Consider the following 23,382-nt stretch of genomic DNA (forward strand, 5'->3'; position numbering starts at 1 on the left):
GAAAAGGTCATCTCCGTCCTCGACGGTGCCGAAAGCGGAGTCCAAGATCTCTAAGTACACATTAGGGGGAGATTCAGGTGTCAGGTGCTTCACAATATCAATAGCAGGTGATAAGAGACTTTCAAGAAGCTTTCGTGACTTGTAAAGATCAGGCTGTGTTGTGTCTTTAAGAAGGAGTTCCACACTGGAACGCCATGTTTCATAATCCACTTCATTGTTGGGACGGGGGGACCACCCAGAGAAGGGTCTGAGTCTCAAGGAAGTGTGCACTTGCAGAGCAGAATCTTCATTTCTAACGATGTGCTTGACTATTACCTTTTGTATGTCAGGTGGATTGACATCAGAAAGTTTCAGAGCAGGCTGTGTCTTTTCTCTAGATGGTGTCGGTGGTGGAGACCAATGATGTTGAACATGCTGCTCCAGGGCCGTACTAGGCAGGGGGCTTACCTGTGCAGCATTTTCAGTGTCACGTTGCTCTAAGGTATCAGGTGAGTTCTGCTCTCAGGCCCATAGCCAGCATTGTGTGTGTGTGTGTGTGTGTGGGGGGGGGGGGGGGGATCTTTTTTTTCCCCCAAAAGCGGACTTCATCTGGCCCCCTACTCCCGTACCCCCCAAATACACGAGCACACTTCAAATCTTCTAATTTAGACATATTTTTATTCGTTATAAGTTCTCTGTTGTGTAACTTGTTATCTTCCTACAACTGTGCTGTGACTTCATTGTCTGTCTCTGTTGCTCACCTCAGTTGTCTGTTGTTGCTCTCTTTCATTGTCTGTCTCTGTTGTTGCTCTCTTTCATTGTCTGTCTCTGTTGTTGCTCTCCTTCATTGTCTGTCTCTGTTGTTGCTCTCCTTCATTGTCTGTCTCTGTTGTTGCTCTCCTTCATTGTCTGTCTCTGTTGTTGCTCTCCTTCATTGTCTGTCTCTGTTGTTGCTCTCCTTCATTGTCTGTCTCTGTTGTTGCTCTCCTTCATTGTCTGTCTCTGTTGTTGCTCTCCTTCATTGTCTGTCTCTGTTGTTGCTCTCCTTCATTGTCTGTCTCTGTTGTTGCTCTCCTTCATTGTCTGTCTCTGTTGTTGCTCTCCTTCATTGTCTGTCTCTGTTGTTGCTCTCCTTCATTGTCTGTCTCTGTTGTTGCTCTCCTTCATTGTCTGTCTCTGTTGTTGCTCTCCTTCATTGTCTGTCTCTGTTGTTGCTCTCCTTCATTGTCTGTCTCTGTTGTTGCTCTCCTTCATTGTCTGTCTCTGTTGTTGCTCTCCTTCATTGTCTGTCTCTGTTGTTGCTCTCCTTCATTGTCTGTCTCTGTTGTTGCTCTCCTTCATTGTCTGTCTCTGTTGTTGCTCTCCTTCATTGTCTGTCTCTGTTGTTGCTCTCCTTCATTGTCTGTCTCTGTTGTTGCTCTCCTTCATTGTCTGTCTCTGTTGTTGCTCTCCTTCATTGTCTGTCTCTGTTGTTGCTCTCCTTCATTGTCTGTCTCTGTTGTTGCTCTCCTTCATTGTCTGTCTCTGTTGTTGCTCTCCTTCATTGTCTGTCTCTGTTGTTGCTCTCCTTCATTGTCTGTCTCTGTTGTTGCTCTCCTTCATTGTCTCTCTCTGTTGTTGCCCTCCTTCATTGTCTCTCTCTGTTGTTGCCCTCCTTCATTGTCTCTCTCTGTTGTTGCTCTCCTTCATTGTCTCTCTCTGTTGTTGCTCTCCTTCATTGTCTCTCTCTGTTGTTGCTCTCCTTCATTGTCTCTCTCTGTTGTTGCTCTCCTTCATTGTCTCTCTCTGTTGTTGCTCTCCTTCATTGTCTCTCTCTGTTGTTGCTCTCCTTCATTGTCTCTCTCTGTTGTTGCTCTCCTTCATTGTCTCTCTCTGTTGTTGCTCTCCTTCATTGTCTGTCTGTTGTTGCTCTCCTTCATTGTCTGCCTGTTGTTGCTCTCCCCTCCTCTGTCTGTCTGTTGTTGCTCTCCTTCATTGTCTGTCTGTTGTTGTCTGTCTCTGTTGCTCACTTCAGTTGTTGTTTATGGCATCAGAACACTCCTGATCTGCCCATGCTTTAGCATAAAAAACAATAATTTCTAATTGAGATAAATGTTTCAAGTAATCCTGAGATTGAAATAATATCGCACAGCCCTATAAGGACAATTGATTTAAAAATGCCCAAATGCAGCAACAGTGGGTGTTTTCACACACACTGGTCTGAACATTTTCATTTTTCAGCTAGTGCACACGTTTCTTTTCACTCTGATCCAAATGCCAAACCACTGACAGGGCGTCATGTTACCATGACAGGGCGTCATGTTACCATGATGCCATGTTACCATGACGACTGAAAAACACGTGCTCTTAAAGTCTCGCATTTTACTGTCTTCACACCACACCACAGCTCCGATTTCCCAAGCTGAAAAAAAATAAAAGCAGCCCCAGGTCCGACGCTACTAGTACCTAGCCATCGAGCCACCTAACTCATGTGTGTGCGTGTCACTGACACACATAGACTGACGGACGGGCTGACGCTACCCCCCACCCCCACTGATCACTCTGACAGATCGATCTACCACTACTGTTGTAAACAAAAGAAAAACAAAGTCCTGCACTCAGCACCTTACCCATTTTGGCCCTTTTTTGGAACATGGCCCCAATATTTTGGGACAAAGTAGCAGCAGATTTCTTGCGTTTTCTGTCTTTATCTTCTTTTATAGAGGGCTACTGCGTGACGTCACCGTACTGCGAGATTGTGCTAGGGCGCCATATTGGAAGACCAAGTACATGCATACATACATACTCACAATATAAAACAAAGTACGAGCGAGAGTAAAGTGACACAATGGCTGATAATTCTGGTTATGTGAGTACATTACCAGCTGCAGAAAGAGCACGGTATGTGGAGAAACTGGCTGTGATTGATGGGTTTGACCCATATGATAAGACTCGGGGCAAGGGAGAGTGGATTTTTTTTTATTTCATAATTTATTTTTAATTTACTACTTATGTTTTTATTTATATATATTTGAATTATTTGGACATGGGGAAAAACTATATTTAAAATCCAAAGAGGGATGGAGGGAGGAAAATTAAAACAAAAGAAAGAAATGAAATATAGAGTAGAGTATATTTGATAAAATTAAGGATGTTTTTATTCAGTAAACATTTAAAAAAATGTTCTACAACACTCTAGCCTAGTGACTTACCAGTAACAAAATAGACTTGAAGTATTCAGATCCGCTCTGCATAAAGCAGCTAAATCCTCTCTCTGTCTCCTGGCAGAAAGCTGCTTGGTTTGCTTGTTGTCTCAATCACAGCTGGTATTCTGTAGAAAGACTTCTTTTCACCTTTCCCATCAGCTTTGTTAGAACCCTAACACAGCACAAAAGTTTACCATTGTAGGTTTTTGATGAACCAAGTGCCTCGTGGGTTTAAATTCCGCGCGCTGCCGTTATTTCCCCCTAATCACGAGTTTGTTGGTCTTCCAATATGGCGCAGGGTTTGTTTACTTCCGGTTTCGGGTGACGCCAGTGAAAGGGGTCTAATGGGGGCATTACCGCCACCCACTGGATTGGGGTGTAAAGCAGTCTGAACAAAACGTGTAAACATAAACATAGGAGAAATGAACCCGTTTTTCTAACTCGTCCTCACTTAGTCTACTTTTCTTTTTTGATTAGTCTGGATTTGATATTGTAAATTTAAATGTGAATCAATGTATATTCATCGGACATGAACAAATGAATAAATCTTAAGTAATCTTGAGGGGCGTGTGTGTCCGGGAGGGCGGTGTCGCGGGGGGGATCGAACGAACCCTCCGATCCCCCCTGGCTACGGGCCAGGCTCTGTATCTTCATTTTGGGTCTCTGAGTGATCTACATTGACTATCTCACTGATGACGGAGAGCTCTTCTCTGAGGACAGCTGCAAAGTCTTTGCCAGTCTGTTTCGCAATGTCCTTTAACTCTGAAAGGTAAGCCTGTGTAGCTGTTTTACTAGCTACATGTGTGTAGACACTGGCTAAAACTCTGATGTGGTAGGTGACATCAGTCTTAGTCTTACTGTTAAGTTTGTGTGGCAATGAAGGTAAGAGAGACTGTATAGCTGTACCATACACATACTCTACAATAACCTGTTTGCCTGACGCTGGCTCAGCGAAATCTACTGGAATTACCCTTTGAATGGAACCATATTGTTTCAGGAAGTCATATAGTTCTTCATCAGTTTCTGTACCAGCTATATCACTAACTATGACTGAGTTAGGGATTTTTACACTACTCATTTGAATAACATCCATGTTGAGTCTTTAACAATAATGTTATACGGTCTCTGGTTTCTAGTTTTAAATGCTTTAAACCACTCCTGGCTGGCTCGCCACGTTTATAGCACCGGTATCACACCACTTACTGTGCCACTGGACCAGTTCTAGGTTCTAAGGAGTGGGGAGCAAAAATAATTACACTAGAGACCGTTGCTTTAAATACAAAAGGCCGGCAATTTACTGAATGCAAAAACACACACATAAAATACAGTTCACAAAACAAAAATACCCTGCAGGTTCCCAATATTGAGGTAAGTACAAATGAAAAGGTATTTCACTCTCTCTTTTTGTTCTTTAGTTCACCTAGTTTATTTTAGTAAAGCTAATCTAAGTTAGTTAGACCAGTCTCTTTTTCCTAGGTTGCACCTATTTTAGAATTCTTATTTTTCTTCCTGAGTTAACTCTTTTTTCTTTCTTTTACCTTCAATACCTTCAATTACACAATCAAATCAAAGTAGACCACAATCATTTCAAATCACATTCACAAATATAAACTCAATATGAAAATAAAAGTATGACACTTTCATTTCAAGTGTTAAGTTCAATTCAATCCAAAAATAATAATTCAATCAGTTCTCAGTTCAGTTCAACTCCTGATACTCCTACCAATCTGGCAGCGAGTCACCATACACAGATGATCCCTTCACTAATGTGATGGAGAAGATGAGTTGAAGGTCTGGATCTGGTTTGCCATCTTGAATCCTGCCTGTGCATGCCCGCACACTGCCGACCAACTCCCGCTTCGACCGAACTTCAAACCAAGCAAAAAAACCTGACCAAAACTGGTGTGGCTTAACTCTCATAAAATCCCCATCAGTTCCCGACTAGGTAAGTTATGTTTTTCACCCTCAAAATCAACTTTTCACTCCTTTTTCTGCTTATTAATCACCGCTTGTTTTCTCCGATTTCTCCTCTGCTCTCTCCCTCAGGTCTCGTGCCACTGTGCTGCGTCTAGCACCACAAGTCCCTTAATGGGGCAGCGACATGAATTTTCTGTCAGCATACTTTTAATCTTAAACATTAAATTATTGTTGTATTAACATTTTTTAATAAACTCTGATGAACTGTGAACTTGGGGCTTCCATGTTATGCATCTCATCTCATCTCATTATCTCTAGCCGCTTTATCCTTCTACAGGGTCGCAGGCAAGTTGGAGCCTATCCCAGCTGACTACGGGCGAAAGGCGGGGTACACCCTGGACAAGTCGCCAGGTCATCACAGGGCTGACACATAGACACAGACAACCATTCACACTCACATCATGTTATGCATGACAAAATCAATTTAATTTACATTAAATGGATCACTTTTAACTTTTAAACTTATTTATTCTTATTTATGTCATATTTTAACATGGGTTACACCAACACCTGCAAGAAACTCAGTGCCAAGTACATTGGCCCCTTCAAAATTCTCCAAAAAATCAACAAGGTGTACAAGCTGAAGCTCCATCAGCACTGCCACCTATCACCCACCTTTCATGTTTCTTGCATAAAGCCAGCTATCTCAGGACCTTGAGCAACCAACATCTCAGTCACATCACCCCCGGCACTGCTCAATCTGGAGGTACAACCCGTGTACTTGGTATGCAAGATCCTCAACTTGTGCCGCAAACAGGGTAACATTGAGTACCTGGTGGATTGGGAGGGTTATGGCCTGGAGGAACACAGTTGGGTCCCAGCCAGGGATGTCCTGGACCCACTGTTCAACCAAGGATTTCATTCAAGGCACCCCAAGAAACCAGTGCCATGAGCCTGAGGCTGTTCCAAGAAGTGAAGCACTCCCAGAGTGAGCACCTTGGAGGATTTTGTCATGCATAACATGGAAGCCCCAAGTTCACAGTAGCCTTCAAACATAGCTCCTGTGGACTACAGCTCCCAGCAGACACCGCACTGCCCTCCCTCTCCCGAATTCTAATCTGTGCCACACCTGCACCGCATTCCCCTAATCACCGCTCTCACACTACATGAGCACTCTCCCTCAGTTTATTCATTGTAAAGTATCACTCTGCATTACCTGAACATACCAAGCCTTGTTACTCCATGCTGATTTATTCTGACTTTGACCATTCTTCTGTATTTTACAACTTTGTTTATTGCTTTGCCTTTGACACTCTGACTGTGCCTCACTTGACCCCTTCTCGTCACTGACTGTGATTTTGGATTACAACTTGGATTTCTTGGCCAGTTTGCTACACACATGCTCTCCCTTGCAATTGCATCAATCAGCTGCCTGTAAACCTGACACTCATGAGTATTGAAGCTTAAACAAGCAAATAAAATTATTATTAAGGGAAAATTAAAAGGGTGAATTAATGGGAAGGTGTAATTTAAAATATTTTTAATTAACAGCTGAAATACCTGTAATTAGATCACTGTGTTTGGATCTAGATAAGAGTAAAAAGCTTTTTCAGTTACTCTGAGAGTGTGAAGATTCCTTCATTCATTCATTCGTTTATCTATTATTTCATTTATCAATTCAATTCTTCATTGTTTGACAATGTCTACTTTATTCTGGTCAGGATTGTGGTGGATCTGGAGCCTCTGCTGGGAACTTGGAATACATCTTGGCTAGCAGGATACAACACTCAGTCAAGTCAAGTAGGCTTTATTATCATTCCTTTTATCACAATACAGATGTAATGTTAGGACCAAAATATAGTTTCCCCAGCATTGTTGTGCTACAATTAACACTTCAGAGAAGATCAAAGGTAACACAGTGACTGGTAATGCAAAAATTGATAAATACAGTAGACTGTACACTATATAATAGACAGTATGATAAGCAAACTCTACAATAAACATTAAGCACTACAGTCAGCCATAAGCTCTACTGCAGAGTAGTGTTGATAAACAGTGCTGATAATGACCATGCTCAAAATTATCTGCCTGTGATTGTGGAAGTGAAATGAAATGAAAAAATAAGGTGAGGTGAGTTGTCCATCTGATCGGTCTACTGAGGAGCATAATGGTCTGTGGGAAGTTGTTGTTCATGCATCTTGGTTAGATGCCTAGATACTTCCTAGCCTTCTTTCAGATGGGAGGAGTGTAAACAGTCCATGGTAAGGGTGAGAGGGAGGCTTCCTGATGCTTCAGGCTTTCCTTATACACTGCGCAGTGTAGATATATTCGATGGCATTAAAATGTGACCCATTAATGGACTAGGCAGTCTTCACCACAGATTGTTGTGCTTTCCTGTCTGAAACAGAGCAGTTTCCAGAGCAGACAGTGAAGCTACAGGACAGAATGCTGTCTGACAGACTTGTAGAAACAATTGAGGATGTGTGTGCACATTCATCTTCTTAAGAAGTAGCAGCATTGTTATGTTGAGGGACCATGTCAAGTTGTCCATGATCTGCACACCCAAAAGCTTGGAATTGCTCAGTTTCTATTGCTGCACCAATGTGTAGAGGGGTGCGAGATATTCTGGTATTCCTGAAGTCAACAATCATCATTTTAGTCTTGCTGACATTTAGAGAGATTGTTGTCTTTGCACCAGACCTCAAGCTATCTCACTTCCTCTGTGTAGGCCATCTCATCATTATTGGTGATGAGCCCCATGACAGTGCTGTCAAGTCAAGTTTATTTGTATAGCGCTTTTAACAGACATTATCACAAAGCATCTAGAAAATTAAAGACTTTAAACATATGAGCTAGTTTTATCCCTTTTATATATATATATATATATATATATATATATATATATATATATATATATAATATATATTATTCCTGATGAGCAAGCCTGTGGTGATGGTGACAAGGAAAAACTTCCTCAGACGACATGAGGAAGAAACCTTGAGAGGAACCAGACTCAAAAGGGAACCCATCCTCATTTGGGTGATAACAGATAGCATGATTATAAATAACTTGCTTCCATAACTGTCTCCTATATAGTCACAAAGTACAACTGTGTAACCAATAAATTCATTATAGTTTTAGCATGGTCTATTTTGTTGAAGTTATCAACTGTTCATTGATGGATACTTTAGTACAAAACTGTTCATGACAGCTGCAGTCCTAAAGTTATCATGGCAGTTGTAGTCCTCAGCTATTATAGCAAAACTGTAAGTGTCCAGAGCCATCTTCCAAGTGAGACTTTCAACTGTCCATATGGGGCCATCTTCCACAGGAGCAATGTGATGAGACTCCAGTGAGATGTAGGGCATCAGATCTCCTGTGCACAGCCATTTTCAAGTCATTCCACAGATTTTCGATAGGCTTTAGATCTGGGCTCTGACTGACCCATTAAAATTTTTTGATCATCATCTTCTGAAGCCATTTCTTTCTTTACTTGTATTTGTGCTTTGGATCTTTATCACGTCAGAAGGTGAAAATTTTCTTCAACTTTCACAGGGGCATGAAGACTTTTTATATTCACTATATATAGATTGGTGTTTGGGCTAACAGTGAAGAGACCACTTTTTACATTAAAAACAGACTATCTCAGGATTTTTGTAAATTACCTAATTTGTGGAACATTTGTAATTGATTATACACTATATGGCCAAACCTCTTCCAGCATGACAATGCCCCTGTGCACAAAGTGAGGTACATGAAGACATGCCAAGATTGGTGTAGTAGAACTTGAATGGCCCTGACCTCAACCCCCCAACCACCATTTGGATCAGGGGTGTCAAACCTGATCCATAAAGGGCCTTGTGGCTGCAGGTTTTCATTCCAGCCATGCAGCAGCACACCTGACTTGGCTCATTCAATCAACCGAACTGTCTTCACACAGTCAAATACTTGCAGCCACACCCACCCTTGATTAAAGGGTGGGTGTGTCAGTTGATTGAATAAGCCAAATCAGGGTGCTGCTGCATGGCTGGAATGAAAACCTGCAGCCACACGGCCCTTTATGGATCAGGTTTGACACCCCTGATTTGGATGAACTGGAATGCTGACTGTTCCTCAGGCGTCGCTGAACAGTAACTGACTTCACTAAAGTTCTTGTGGCTGAATGAGCAGAGAGCCATAATTTCCAAAATCTAGTGGAAAGCCATCCAAGAAGAATGGAGGTTATTATAAAAGTAAAGGGGGACTAACTCTGGAATGGGATGTTCAGCAATCACATATGGGTGTGATGGTCAGGTTTCCACAAACCTTTGGCCATATATTGTATGATGATGTAGTGGCCAGAGACTCATATACACTGCTACTTTCCAAGCAGTTAGCTAGCCAACTAGCTATGCTAACTAATGATAGTAATATAAGGTGGTTTGATCTCATCTCATTATCTCTAGCCGCTTTATCCTTCTACAGGGTCGCAGGCAAGCTGGAGCCTATCCCAGCTGACTACGGGCGAAAGGCGGGGTACACCCTGGACCAGTCGCCAGGTCATCACAGGGCTGACACATAGACACAGACAACCATTCACACTCACATTCACACCTACGGTCAATTTAGAGTCACCAGTTAACCTAACCTGCATGTCTTTGGACTGTGGGGGAAACCAGAGCACCCGAAGGAAACCCACGCGGACACAGGGAGAACATGCAAACTCCGCACAGAAAGGTCCTCGCCAGCCACGGGGCTCGAACCCGGACCTGCTTGCTGTGAGGCGACAGCGCTAACCACTACACCACCGTGCCGCCCCATATATAATAATAATTATAATAAAGTTCATTTTCTGCACAGATTATTTTAAATGGTTTAGGGGTACTTTAAATGGGGTCTAGAAGTTGGCAAAGTTATTATGGAGTGCTTGTGGCATTACTTGGACTCACGTTAAATGCCCTTATGCAGTTATTCTTAAATTTGTGATATGAATCAGTGCATCTTTTTTTTTTTTGTGTTTACTGGCTGTGATTATATATATATGTCCCTTATTTTTTTTCTAATATAAGATATCTGTCCTGTAAGCAGTGATTTTAAAATGGGTATTGAAAATGTTTCCTAAAACATAGTAACACCTTCCAATGCAATAGAATCATGCCCATGTTTTGCTAATTTAATGGCTCTAAATATGTCTCAGTTAAATACGTAGTCCATCTTTTTGCTCTGCTCATAGTTACATTGTCAAGGTCAGTACTGGGAATGAATGAAGAGTTTAAAGCAATGACAATCACAATCCATTTGGGATGGAAACTCATCCTGAAATACAATCAGCGTGAATTCACAGGCAAACTGCTCATTTTTCTTGCACTTGCTTTTTTTCTTTTTGCCACTGTACTCTACATCCTGAAAAAGAGGCTATCCCTTTTCATTTAGAGCAAAAGAGAAAAAAGTGTCTTTTTTTTACTATATGCAAATACTTAAAAGTGTTGGCAGTGTTCTGTTGATAAGGTTTGTGAATATATGTGCGCCTACAGCTTAAATGGTATACATCCCTTTAAAACTGAATTGGGAACTGGGAGGAAAGAGCATTCCAGCCGCCATTTGTGCAACCATATAGGTTTAACATGCAGATTGTAACTCGCGAATTATAATTTAGCACTCAGAACATATTTAGTACTCTTTTGGGCCATTTGTATTGACTTTATTCAAAGGAAACAATATAAGCACTTTGCAAAATTTTAAAATGGGAAGTTCAAGGGTGATTATTAAGGAATGGCATAGTGTATGCAGTTTATTGCACTGTGTGACATTTTCTTTAAAGACACTTATTTTGGCGCAAGTGTGTTTATTTTGAGGCATTTTGATGAAAACACTGAAGCTTACCTTTACACCAGTGTACACAAGTGCCTTCGCTTGCTACATTTGAAAGTGTTAAAACTGTATATTTGCTATTCCAGTGTTTTTACAGCCTTTAGAAGCCATATTTTAAGCCATTATAAACTGTTTACAGTTGTGTACAGTGTTAATTGTGCCTAACTCTGAAAGGAAGGAACATACCTGATGTGTACTTCCACTGCATTATGCCTGTTTGTTTTCTTAGTAATTGTAGTCATTTTTATAAAAGAAGTGATATTAGCATAATCTCATAATATTCTTCAGTGTCAGACCACTGGATGGTGCTGTAGCATTCAATTTAACATGTACAATTACTTTGTAAAGTAGATATCATCTTTTTTTCTCTGAATATGAGGAACAGAATATAGGTTTCCAACCCTGGTCTTGGAGTCCTGTACAGTTTATAGTTTATCCCACTTAAACACCCGCTTCAACTCAGGAAGGATTGTTAATAAGCTGATGTAACAATTCTTTAACTTGTGGGAAACAGAGGAACTGGAAGCAGGCTTCAGAACAGGCATGTTCTTTTTATTCTGGCACTTTTCAGTGACTTATAATGACACATAAATGCACTACACACACATGTGATGGGGTGTCACAGCTCTCTCTCTTGTTCCTGGCTGTCTGAAAGACACAGAGAGACACAGGTTAATAGACAGCCAGTAATTTGACACAGGTGCACCTCATCACAGTACCTGCTGATTCAACCTGCCTCCTTGCCGTTCTCAGCTGACACTCGACCACACTCCTACTGCCACATACCCCCACTGCCTGACTCAGGCCAAGTTTACATTAGACCGTATCTGTCTCGTTTTCTTCGCGGATGCACTGTCCGTTTACATTAAAACGCCTGGAAACGCCGGGAAACGGGAATCCGCCAGGGTCCACGTATTCAATCCAGATCGTGTCTGGTCCGGTGCTGTGTAAACATTGAGAATACGCGGATACGCTGTGCTGAGCTCTAGCTGGCGTCGTCATTGGACAACGTCACTGTGACATCCACCTTCCTGATTCACTGGCGTTGGTCATGTGACGCGACTGCTGAAAAACGGCGTGGACTTCCGCCTTGTATCACCTTTCATTAAAGAGTATAAAAGTATGAAAATACTGCAAATACTGATGCAAATACTGCCCATTGTGTAGTTATGATTGTCTTTAGGCTTGCCATCCTTCCACTTGCAAGTGGTAAGTGACGCGCATGCCCGATATGCACTGAGATCACACACACAGCGGCTCAGTCCCGAATCACTGCTTGTGCACTTCACTTGCGCGCTCTGTGAGCTGCACAGGGCCGGAGTGCGCACCCTCCAGAGGGCACTCGCTGTTCAGGGCGGAGTGATTTGGAACGCAGGATGCCTGCGGAGCCAAGCGTATCCGTGTATTGGCATTGCTGTGTGCACGCGAATCGTGTATTGGCGTTGCTGTGTGCACGCTAATCATTTTAAACACGTTAATCTGATGATCCGCTGATACGGTCTAATGTAAACCCCACCTCAGGCCAGGGAGCCGTCCAGCCTTCAGCTGACACGTCAGTCTGTAAAACAAAAGCGAGAGAATAGTCAGGAGAATGCCTGCACACAAAACTGCCTTTACCTGAGCAAAAGCCCGTTCTCACGGCTCCATCCACTGGACCGGATCTGGCACCCCCTTTTTAGTGAGGTCAGTCAGCAGGCTGGTGATATCCAAAAAGTTAGGCACAAACTGCCTATAATAGCCAGCCAGCCCCAGGAACTGCCAACACTCCCTTTTCAGTCATAGGTCTCGGGCAGGCCGCAATTGCTGCAATCTTATCAATTTGGGGACGCACCTGCCCATGACCCAAGTGGAAGCCCAGATACCATACTTCTACCCCTCCAATTGCACACTTCTTTGGGTTTGCTGTGAGCCCAGCACACCTCACCGACCTCAGAACCGCTCTATGATGCTGTAAATGCCGCTCCCAATCATTACTATAAATGATTGTCATCTAAGTAGGCCACCGCATATGTATTGTGGGGACAGAGAATTCAGTCCATGAGACACTGAAACATTGATGGAACCTCAAACAACCCAAAAGAAAGGGTAACAAATTGGTGGAAGCCAAACAGAGTGGAAAAGGCCGTTTTCTCACAGGATAATGTAGTCAAGGGGATCTGCCAATATCCCTTTGATAAATCCAGTGTTGAGTAAAAGCAAGCCGTGCCTAACCGATTGTGCAAGACAGTGGATATGTGTCAAATTTAGACACCGCGTTGACTTTTCTATAGTCCACACAGAACCGGACCAACCCATTGGTCTTGGGAACCAAGACCACCGGGCTGCTCCAGTTGCTGTGTGACTCATCAATTACTCCTGTCTTAAGCATAGCCTGGAGTTCGTCCCGAACCACATTTCTTTTTGTGTTTGGAGAGCCGATACAGGCGGCTGCGCACCACCACCCCTGGGGGAGTCTCAATGTGCTGTTCTATGAGGTTAGTGCAACCAGGGAGGGGCAAGAACACATCGGAGAAGTCCTCCTGCAACCTAATAACCTGTGGTCTCTGGGACAGTGAGAGGTGGTCTCCACAGGGGACCAGGGTGAATTGGGCCACACTTTTTAGACTTACCTCTGGTCCAAGCTCTGCCTGCTCTGAAACTACCATTGCCAGAGCCACAGGAACCTCCTCTCTTCATGGTTTCAGGAGATTGAGGTGGTAAATTTGACAAGCATCACCCCTATCTGGCTGTTTGACCTCATAGTCGACCTCCCCAATTCACCGTGTGACCTCAAATGGCCCTTGCCACTTGGTGAGCAATTTTGAACTTGAGGTGGGCAGTAAAATGAGGACTTTATCTCCCAGTGCAAATTCCCTTACCCGTGCCCCTTTGTTGTACAGACAAGCTTGACATTCTTGGGCCTGTAGCAAATTCTCCTGGGTTATGTGACTCAGTGTGTGGAGTTTTGCTCTCAGGCGAAGAACGTATTGAATTTAATTTTTACTTTGAGAAGGCCCCTCCTCCCAATTTTCTCTAATGACGTCTAAGACACCACAGGGCTTGCCCCCATACAACAATTAAAACAGGGAAAACCCAGTGGAGGCTTGTGGGACCTCGTGCACTGCAAACAAGAGAGGGTCGAGCCACCTGTCGCAATTTTTAGCATCCCCATGAACAAACTTATAAATCATGTTCTTAAGTGTTTGGTTAAATCGCTTGACCAGCCTGTCCATTTGCAGATGATAAACACTAGTTTGAATCGATTTAATCCCCAATAATTGGTACAACTTGCATAGTGTGCATGACATAAAAGTAGTGCCTTGATCAGTCAGGATTTCTTTTGGAATCCCAACTCAGGAGAGAATGTGGAAGAGTGCCTCCACAACACTACATGCTGAGATATTGCAGAGAGGCACTGCTTCTGGTATCACGTTGCATAAGTCACTATGACTAATACAAAGTGATTCCCGTGTGCAGATCAATCTAATGGCCTGATGAAATCCATACCAATTCTTTTGAAGGGGCTCTCTGTCAATGGCAATGGGCACAATGGCACTTTTGGTGTGGCCACTGGATTCAGCAGCTGGCATTTGCAACATGCCGCACACCACCTGCAGACATTAGTGCAAATCCCTGGCCAACAGAAATGGGCAATGAGACGATTTAGTGTTTTATCCAGCCCCAAATGCCCCACCATAGGATTATGATGAGCCGCATGAAATAAAAGTTCCATACAGCTCTTCAGGACCAACAACTGTGCCTTCTTTTGTTTGAGTGTCCTGCATCACTCAATACAGCCTATATCCTTAATCCTCTGGGGTTGAGAGCTTCGCCAGCGAAGCTCGACAGGTTCAGAATAAGCAGGTCATGTATTTAGATAAATATCTTCACGAGTTTTTTTATCATACAAGCATGTAAAGGTTCCCCCAGTTGGAACGGTCAACGGTCGAGATCAATGCCTTCGTGCCACCTGCAGAATTCTGGGGCGAAAAAACACCGCGAAAAACAGACCAGAAAAAAACAGAGATTGGTTTCACCATCGTTTATTCACAGTCTTTTCACCAAAGATAGAGCATTCAAAAAAACCTTTTATAACAAATTATAATCATAACAAATGTCTGTTTATCTTTCTAAAGGCAGCTGTATTTGTGTGTGTTGTGTCTGTATGTATGCACAGATGTGTGTATGTGTGTGTGTGTGCGCGTGTATGTGTGTGTGTGTGCGCGTGTATGTGTGTGTGTGCGCGTGTATGTGTGGGTGTGTGCGCGTGTATGTGTGGGTGTGTGCATGAATGTGTGTGTGATGTGTGTGTGAATGTGTGTGTGCGCGTGACCTTGGCGGCGTTTATGTGGGGGTAGGATGTGTGTGTGTTGTATGTGCGTATATGAATGTCTTGTGCTAGGTCAGCAAATCACATCTTAATTCCATCAATATGAGTGAAACCTTGGATCAGTCATAAGCAAAATATCCTGTATATATATTTCATATCAACAGATGTTCTTAACAACTCAGCAACTCAGCATTTATGCACGACAAAGCGCGAGATGTTTTTACGACAATTCTACTATGTTTAGTCTAGCAAAGAAGTGCCTTCTCCACTGGAAGAAGGTCACACAGTAACTTTTACAGGAAGCCACACAGGAACAGTCAACAAAGGATCTAAGAAGCTAAATATTAAAATCATAAAGTCTTAACATTAAAATCATAAAGTCTTAACAATCCTAAATTACATTCTGCATTATAAAACTATAAAACTAACTTAAATCACTTAATGCAGCTTTAAATCTAATATTCAATCATTTCAATTTCAAATTCAACACTGAAGAGACTGGTTAAATCTAACAATCCTAAATCACGTGTAGCTATAAAACTAACTTAAATCATGGCTTTAAATCTAACAATCCCCCTTTGATACTATTTTATAGTATCAGATTAGATTTTAATTAGATTAGTGTTACACCTTAGCAGGACGATGATAATATACATTGTTTTCCCTATGCGGGGGTTTATGGGTAAAAACATTTATCATTTTATACATTCTATCCATTAGGCATTTAAAAATGCAGGGTCCCAGAAAAATAAACAAAAGAAAAACCACAATTACAGGTATACACATAGAAAGAATAGCAGTCCATTTACCAAACAATCTAGAAAACCACATCCACCCTGCTGAGTCTCCATGCTCATCATGCTCCAGCTGTTGAGCGATCTGTTTCATTTGATGTACAGCTGCACCTATTTCGCCATCTGAGTTATCATTAGCAGGGACAAAAGTGCAACAGCTTTCTCCGACCATAGCACAAACACCCCCCTTTTCTGCCAACAAAATATCAAGGGCCATACAATTTTGAGTAGTCATTAGACGCAGGGCAGTTAATTCAGTCCTAATACCATCTACAACTCTAGTGGTTTCATTAACAAAGCTGGCTAAGCGATAATGTGTTATTTCTACTTCCCTCCACACATCAGATATGCCAAAATGAGGAAACATCAATGTCCAGAAACAGTGCCATTTAGAAGTAAGCTGATGTGTCAGGGGTGGGAAAGTACCATAGACATCTCGTTTCAGGCGATGAGCAGAGAGGGGATGGATAGCAGTGATAGCGTTCTTGAGTCGTATGGGAGCACAAACGCCTGACCACTTGGTGGGAAAAGAAACCAAGAGATCAGATCTATTACCACAGTACCAGTACCAGTTTAATGCTAATTTAGCACCAGGATAATTATTAGGGTGTGGTAGAACACAATCAGGATGAGCCCTACATGTATTATTGACATACCCGATACCGTTGTGTGTACAATTAGTTAGCGGAGGGTTACATTGGCATGAATTTGGGACCCAGCAAGGACATGGAGAGGTGGCGGAATTCTGATCATATATGTGATTACACTGAGAATTAGGAATTTGTCCCAAATACACGTTACTTCTTTTAGAGTAATTTGTTCTAAAACAGTGAGGGAAAATGAAATTAGAAGGCATATCTACCTGCAAAATAGTGAGGATAGAATCTTGTAGTATAATGTCGGGGGTATTTGTGCCAGATACTGAAGAAGTCTGGTTTAACATTGCTACTACAGAGGGGTGTGGAGAGTAATTACAGAAAAGGCCCCAAAATTTAAAAGGATGGCCCTTTGGGCCCCAAGCATAATATAAAGCTTCAGAGCATAGTGGCAAAGGTGGGCTTGTAATAATAGTAGAAGGCGGCATCAAATGACATACATAACAACTTTCGTTCGTGTGTGTTCGTGCAGTCCAGTTAGCGAATTGCCAGAAGATGTTGTCTCGAGGTCCAGCTCGAGCAGGTAACCCTGCTCCGAGCAGCAGTAGAGTGATCACGAAACTTGTGATGAGGACTGTCATGGTTGTAGTGAGGATGATTGGTCCCAAACGGGGCACGAGATCTCTTCCCCTCTTTGTTCACAACATCTTGCAGGTAATCTGAGGATTCTCAGTCGGCCAGGGCTGCACACAGGTCACGTCAAATCTGTGTAGAGCTCAGAGAGAGAGAGAACAGAGACTGGATAGGGACACAGAAAAAAACGTTAATAGCAAACTTGTCATTGTAACACAGCTTTGTTATGGAGCCTTCTTCAATCGCGTGGCATGGATCCACTGTGGAAAAAGGTCAGTTAAAACAGCAGTACGAGTAATGGCGACTATTTCTGCAGGCCCATTATATCTAGGTTCTCCCAATTGTCCAAATCGTTTAAAAAGTTGCACCAGCACCTTGTCTCCCACTTGGAAGGGGTGTATGGGTGCTGATGGTGGAGACAATATTGTACTATTGACCTTAGTACAAATTTTATGCAACTTATCGATAAGGGCTGCAGAATACTCATCCATATGTGTTTTCAAATCAGAGGTACCCAGAGCCGGAGTCCCCTTCCTCCAGGGGAGAGGGAAAGGTCTTCCAAAAATAATTTCGTAGGGGGAGTAGCCCCCTAGACTAGGTTTTGATGTCATACGAATTTCAGCCAGAGTGGCTGGCAATAAGTCTACCCAATTTTTCGAACCTGTGGCCTGCATGGCCTTAGTTAGTTTGTCTTTCAATGTTCGATTAGTACTTTCTACGATACCAGAGGATTGAGGGTGGTAAGGAATGTGAAAATGCCAGTTTAGTGAGAGATACTTACAAAGGTCTTGTGTGACTTTTGAGGTAAAAGGGGTACCTTTGTCTGAGTCTATGGCGTCTGGAACCCCATAACGAGGTATTATTTCTTTGCCAGAATATGAGTAACTACCTTTGTGTTCTCTCGAGAACAAGGAAAGGCTTCTACCCATTTAGAGAATTTGTCCACAATCACCAGGAGATATTTAAACGGCCCACAGGGAGGCATGTGTGTGAAATCGATTTGCCATTCTAGGAATGGAGACGTAGGTATGGGTAAACACTCGTGTTTCGTGACTGCTTTAGAGGGATTATTTTGTGTGCAGATGAGGCATCTCTTGAGAATTGAGTCCACCAAACTGTTTAAATTGGCTATACAAAAAAGTTTGTTCATGTCCCCCTTCACCCCCCTTCGTGCACAATGTGTCACGCCGTGAAATTCACGCACGAGGAAGGGAAGGCAATGAGATGGAAGACAAAGGCGGCCATCCTGACTGTACCATAGGCCATCAGAGGCAACATAAGCCTCTGCCAAAAGGCAGAATCATTTGGAGAGGCTGAAGCCTGTAAAGAAAGAAGATCTAAATCGGGAATCAGTGTACTGGCAAGGCAAGACGTATTACATGGCGAAGGATCTAGGCCAGGAGACATGACACCGGAAGCAGCAGTGAGTTTTGCAATACGATCAGCAAGAGAATTACCCATGATTTCAGGTGTGTTTCCCGAGGCATGCACTTTAGTTTTAACTATGGCGAGTGACCTAGGGAGATGACAAGAATCAATGAGATTTTGTACTAAGGTAGTGTGTGAAATGGGCTTCCCGTCTGCGGCGTGGAAGCCTCGAGACTGCCAAATTTTCCCAAAATCATGAGCCACACCAAAGGCGTAACAAGAGTCTGTGTAGATTGTGACATCCTTGCCCTGAAACAAAATACAAGCACGCATTAGCGCATACAACTCGGCTGCCTGAGCCGAAGAGAAAGGAAGAGCATAGGCCTCATGCACAATATCAGGCAGTGAACACACAGAATAACCACAGAGGAAAACACCATCTGAGGGTTTAGAACAAGAGCCATCAACAAAGAGTACATCCCCCATCCCTAGAGGGCTGGAGGGGAGATCAGACCTGATACTGGTAGTATGCAAGATTTCAGATAGACAATCATGATTGTTGTCCTCCAGAGTGTCGTCCTGAGAATTAAGAAGGCGTGCGAGAGCGTGACCTACAGTATTGAAAGAGGATGTGGCACGAATTTCGAGACTGTCAGTAGAAAAGAGAATGGTTTCATATCTGGAGCGTCGCTGTGCAGTCATATGCTGGGTCTGTAAATTTTGCAACACCTGTTTAACTTGATGTGACGAGTGCAAGATCAGTGGGTGAGACAAAACCAATTTTTCTGCATCTAAAACCATCAGAGCACAGGCGGCGACAGCCCTTAGACACGCAGGTAAGCCTTGAGCAACAGTGTCTAATGTTTTGGATAAAAATGCACAAGGACGCATCCCACCCCTATGCTCCTGGGCCAAAACAGCAGAAGCTGTGCCTTGGTGTTCACAGGCATAGAGATGGAAGGGCTTTGAGTAGTCAGGTAAACCCAGGGCCGGGGCTGAACAGAGAGCGCTTTTGAGGGAGTGATAAGCGTCCATCATAGTGTCAGTCCAGGTCAAAAGATGTTGCAGTGGATCATGATGAGAGATTGCAGAACGGAGAATCTTGTCATATAAAGAGCAGTCAGGGATCCATTGTCTGCAGTAGTTGATAAGACCCAGAAAAGACAGTGCATGTTTAGTTGCAGGGTGTTTTGTGTCTAGGATCACCCGCACCCGATCAGATGACAGCTTACGACAACCTTGTGAAAGTTCAAAACCCAAATACCTAACAGTGTCCATGCAAAACTGGAGCTTGGTTCTGGAAACCTTGAAGCCCTTGTGCGCCAGATGTTGGAGCAGGCGTAAGGAGGCGTCTTGGCAGATTTCCGGTGACTCAGCAGATACCAGAAGATCATCTGTGTACGTCAGGACCACAGAGCCCTGAGGGAGGGAGAGGTCACAGAGTGCGTTACAAATTACGGCTGAGAAAACAGCAGGAGAATCAATAAAACCTTGCGGTAGGCGTGTCCAAGTATACTGCTTCCCCCTGTGCATGAATGCAAACAAAGGCTGTGTGTTTTCTTCAACAGGAACGTTGAAAAAAGCAGAACAGAGATCAATAACGGAAAAACAGCAATGATGAGCAGGAACTTGTGACATTACAGAGGAAATGTCAGGTACAATGGGTGCCACAGGGACAATCAGTTCATTAATCTTACGCAAGTCCTGCGTAAAATGCCAGGTACCATCAGGTACTGGATTGACAGGTGTATTGTACGAGCTGGTACACGGTCTCACCACGCGTTGCTCAAGAAGAGACTGTAGGATGACATCGATTCCTTTGGCCTTGTTTTCAGAGAGAGGATACTGTTTAACATAAACAGGAAGCACATGTTTAAGCTTAGCTTCATAAGGAACACAATGAACTAGGCCAACCTTGTCCTTGTGTGCAGCCCAAAGGGAGGAGGGGAGATCATTAAAAGGATCTGTAGAAGGATCTGTAGAAGAAATAACAGTATTTACAGAAGCCATGCAAAGAGCAGAGATATTTGGAACAGTCATATGTGAAGAAAGATAAGATAAGGCGGGAGGCAGAAAGTCAGGAGTGCAAATAATCATTTTTGATCCCTGAAACGAAATGGATAAATGTAACAGACTCATTAGATCCCGCCCCATTAGATTAAAAGGACACTGGGGCATAAACACAAAAGAGTGATGTTTATGAAGTGCTGTGTCAGTGGGACAGGTTACCAATAACAGAGGAGTGCAAGGGGAGGAGAAAGGGACCCCATCAATTCCCACGGAGTGAACAGTTTTGTTAGAAATAGGGCCCTCGTAGGATTTTCCCACAGAGGACATCGTAGCACCAGTATCAATTAGAAAAGGAAGCACCTTTCCATCTATAGCTAATTCTACGACAGGCAAATCATTGGCTAGATAAGAGTCGAAAGAACAATGTAGCATCACGGGGTCACAGCTCTGTAGGCAGCTCTAAGTTTGATATGGGCCTGTGGGGCGTTGCTGCGCGAAAGGGTTTGCCGTAGGGGCAGCCAGATTAGAAGGAGGAAGAGGAGGAGGAGGAAGAGGAAACATATCAGAAGATTGATGCTGCTGAAGATTAGGAGGAGGAAGGGGAAACATATGCTGTGAATTGGCTTCATCCGCCTTTTTCTTTCTACACTCATGTTGCCAATGTCCTTCTTTGCCACAATAGTGGCACGCTCCAGGGCGTACCCTGGCTTGCGGGCGGATGCTCGAATTCTGATTCCTTTGTTGTCTATTCATGTCCCAACAGGGTTGTGAGTAGCCACCAACCACAGAAAGGCAGGCTACCTGCTTACTATCCAGAATACCATCTCCCTCCATAGTTCTGATTTTTTCCCCTAGGGTTCTCACTATCATATTGCTATGGTCACTTAAATGATATTTCAGAACCTTCTGTATATCAGGACAACAATTATTAAAAAATGTCGAAATAAAGAGCAGATTGGCTTGTTGCTGATTTAATTGCATGTTTCCCAGACAAGTCCACGTCTCGCTAAAACGCGTCAGAAACTTTGAAGTGAGTTCAGCCTTCTCCTGTTTACAATTAGTAACCTGTGAAAGATCACGGTTAGCCTGTTGTCGTGAGAGCAGATAACGCGTCAATTGTTCCTTTAATTCACTCATGGCTCTATTGGTATCTTTCCAGTAGAACTTAAGCTCATGCTGTATGGTGGTGCTGCCGTCTTCTTCTGCCTTAGTTTTAACTACTTCGTACTCATCATTCTTAGGGTCTAAGCAGGGCACTGCAGCTAATAATGCAGCTTCATCATAACTATCGCTTAGAACGGCATGCAGGATAAAACGGTAATCTGCTCCGACCAGCTGGGAATGTCGATACATTTTTATGAGCATGTCTACAAAGTTAAGTGGTTTGTCTACCGAAGGCAACAGCTTAATAATATATTTTAGGTCTGATGCCGAAGGCGGAGTGATCTTAAGTCCTCTTCCCCTCTGAACCCATACACAGGCGGCATTCACGGGGCGAGGCGGCGGAGGGGAACCCACATTATCATCGTTATCATCATCAGAGTCATCGTCTGTATTGGAATCATTAGTCTCGTTTTTTTGTAACAGCGTGTTTGAGCTTACAAAGGTTTTTCTTTATCTGCTTTGGGTTTATTAGGTTTAGCACCTGTGTCAAGAGATACAGGCGCGCTAGGAACGCTATCAGCGGAACATGAAGTATTAGTTAACTCCGGATATAGTTTTGCAGGTGTGTATGCAGGAACATTTTTTGATCCCTCATACATCGGCGGGAGAGCAGAGGCTGTATGTGTAGATCTAGACAAAGCAGGTTTTGCTTTATCATCAGGCTTAGGGCATGGTACTGATTTCTTTTGCCTCTTTAATTCTGTGAAAATCTTCCCATATTGATTTCATTTTAATCCATTCTAAATAGCCTTTGGTCATATAATCATAATCCCATTCTCGGTTGCCAAATCTTTCATATATCTGTTTATGTGCCGAAGCGAGGTAGTTTGATTTAAAAGTTCCGGCACGAGGATAAATCAAAGACTGAGGCTGTGATTCTGTCCATTCGGCTAATTTGTCTAACTACGGAGTAGTGTAGAATTCTAAATCACATCGATTCATCCAATCTCGTGGAGTTTCTTCAGGGTCGGGTCTGAATACCTTATCACAATTACCCCCCATAATGGTTGCATGAAGGAATCAGTCATGAGATTAATTATTATGTGTTTAACTCATAAAGCGCGCTCTTCCCGTGACAGCTCATTCACGAGGATAAACAATCTTCCTGTGGCTTCTCCACGAGGATAAACAAATCAATCTTCCCATGAAACCAGTCACGAGGATAAACAATCTTTTCGTGAAACCAGTCACGAGGATAAACAAATAAACAAATCGTCCCATGGCCCTATCCACGAGGATAAACAATCGTCCCGTGACAGCTCATTCACGAGGATAAACAAAATAAACAAATCGTCCCATGAAACCATTCACAAGGATAAACAAATATATAAATAGATAACTGGGTTTTTCGAATACTACCAACCAGGCATTAGTCCCTTTTAAAAAAATAAATAAAAGAGATCTCTTACCTGACTGAAAGTATTCCCCGTACGGGCCACCAAATTGTAAAGGTTCCCCCAGTTGGAACGGTCAACGGTCGAGATCAATGCCTTCGTGCCACTTGGAGAATTCTGGGGTGAAAAAACACCGCGAAAAACAGACCAGAAAAAAACAGAGATTGGTTTCACCGTCGTTTA

This window comes from Neoarius graeffei, chromosome 12, assembly GCF_027579695.1.
Source record: "Neoarius graeffei isolate fNeoGra1 chromosome 12, fNeoGra1.pri, whole genome shotgun sequence".
Lineage (NCBI taxonomy): Eukaryota > Metazoa > Chordata > Actinopteri > Siluriformes > Ariidae > Neoarius > Neoarius graeffei.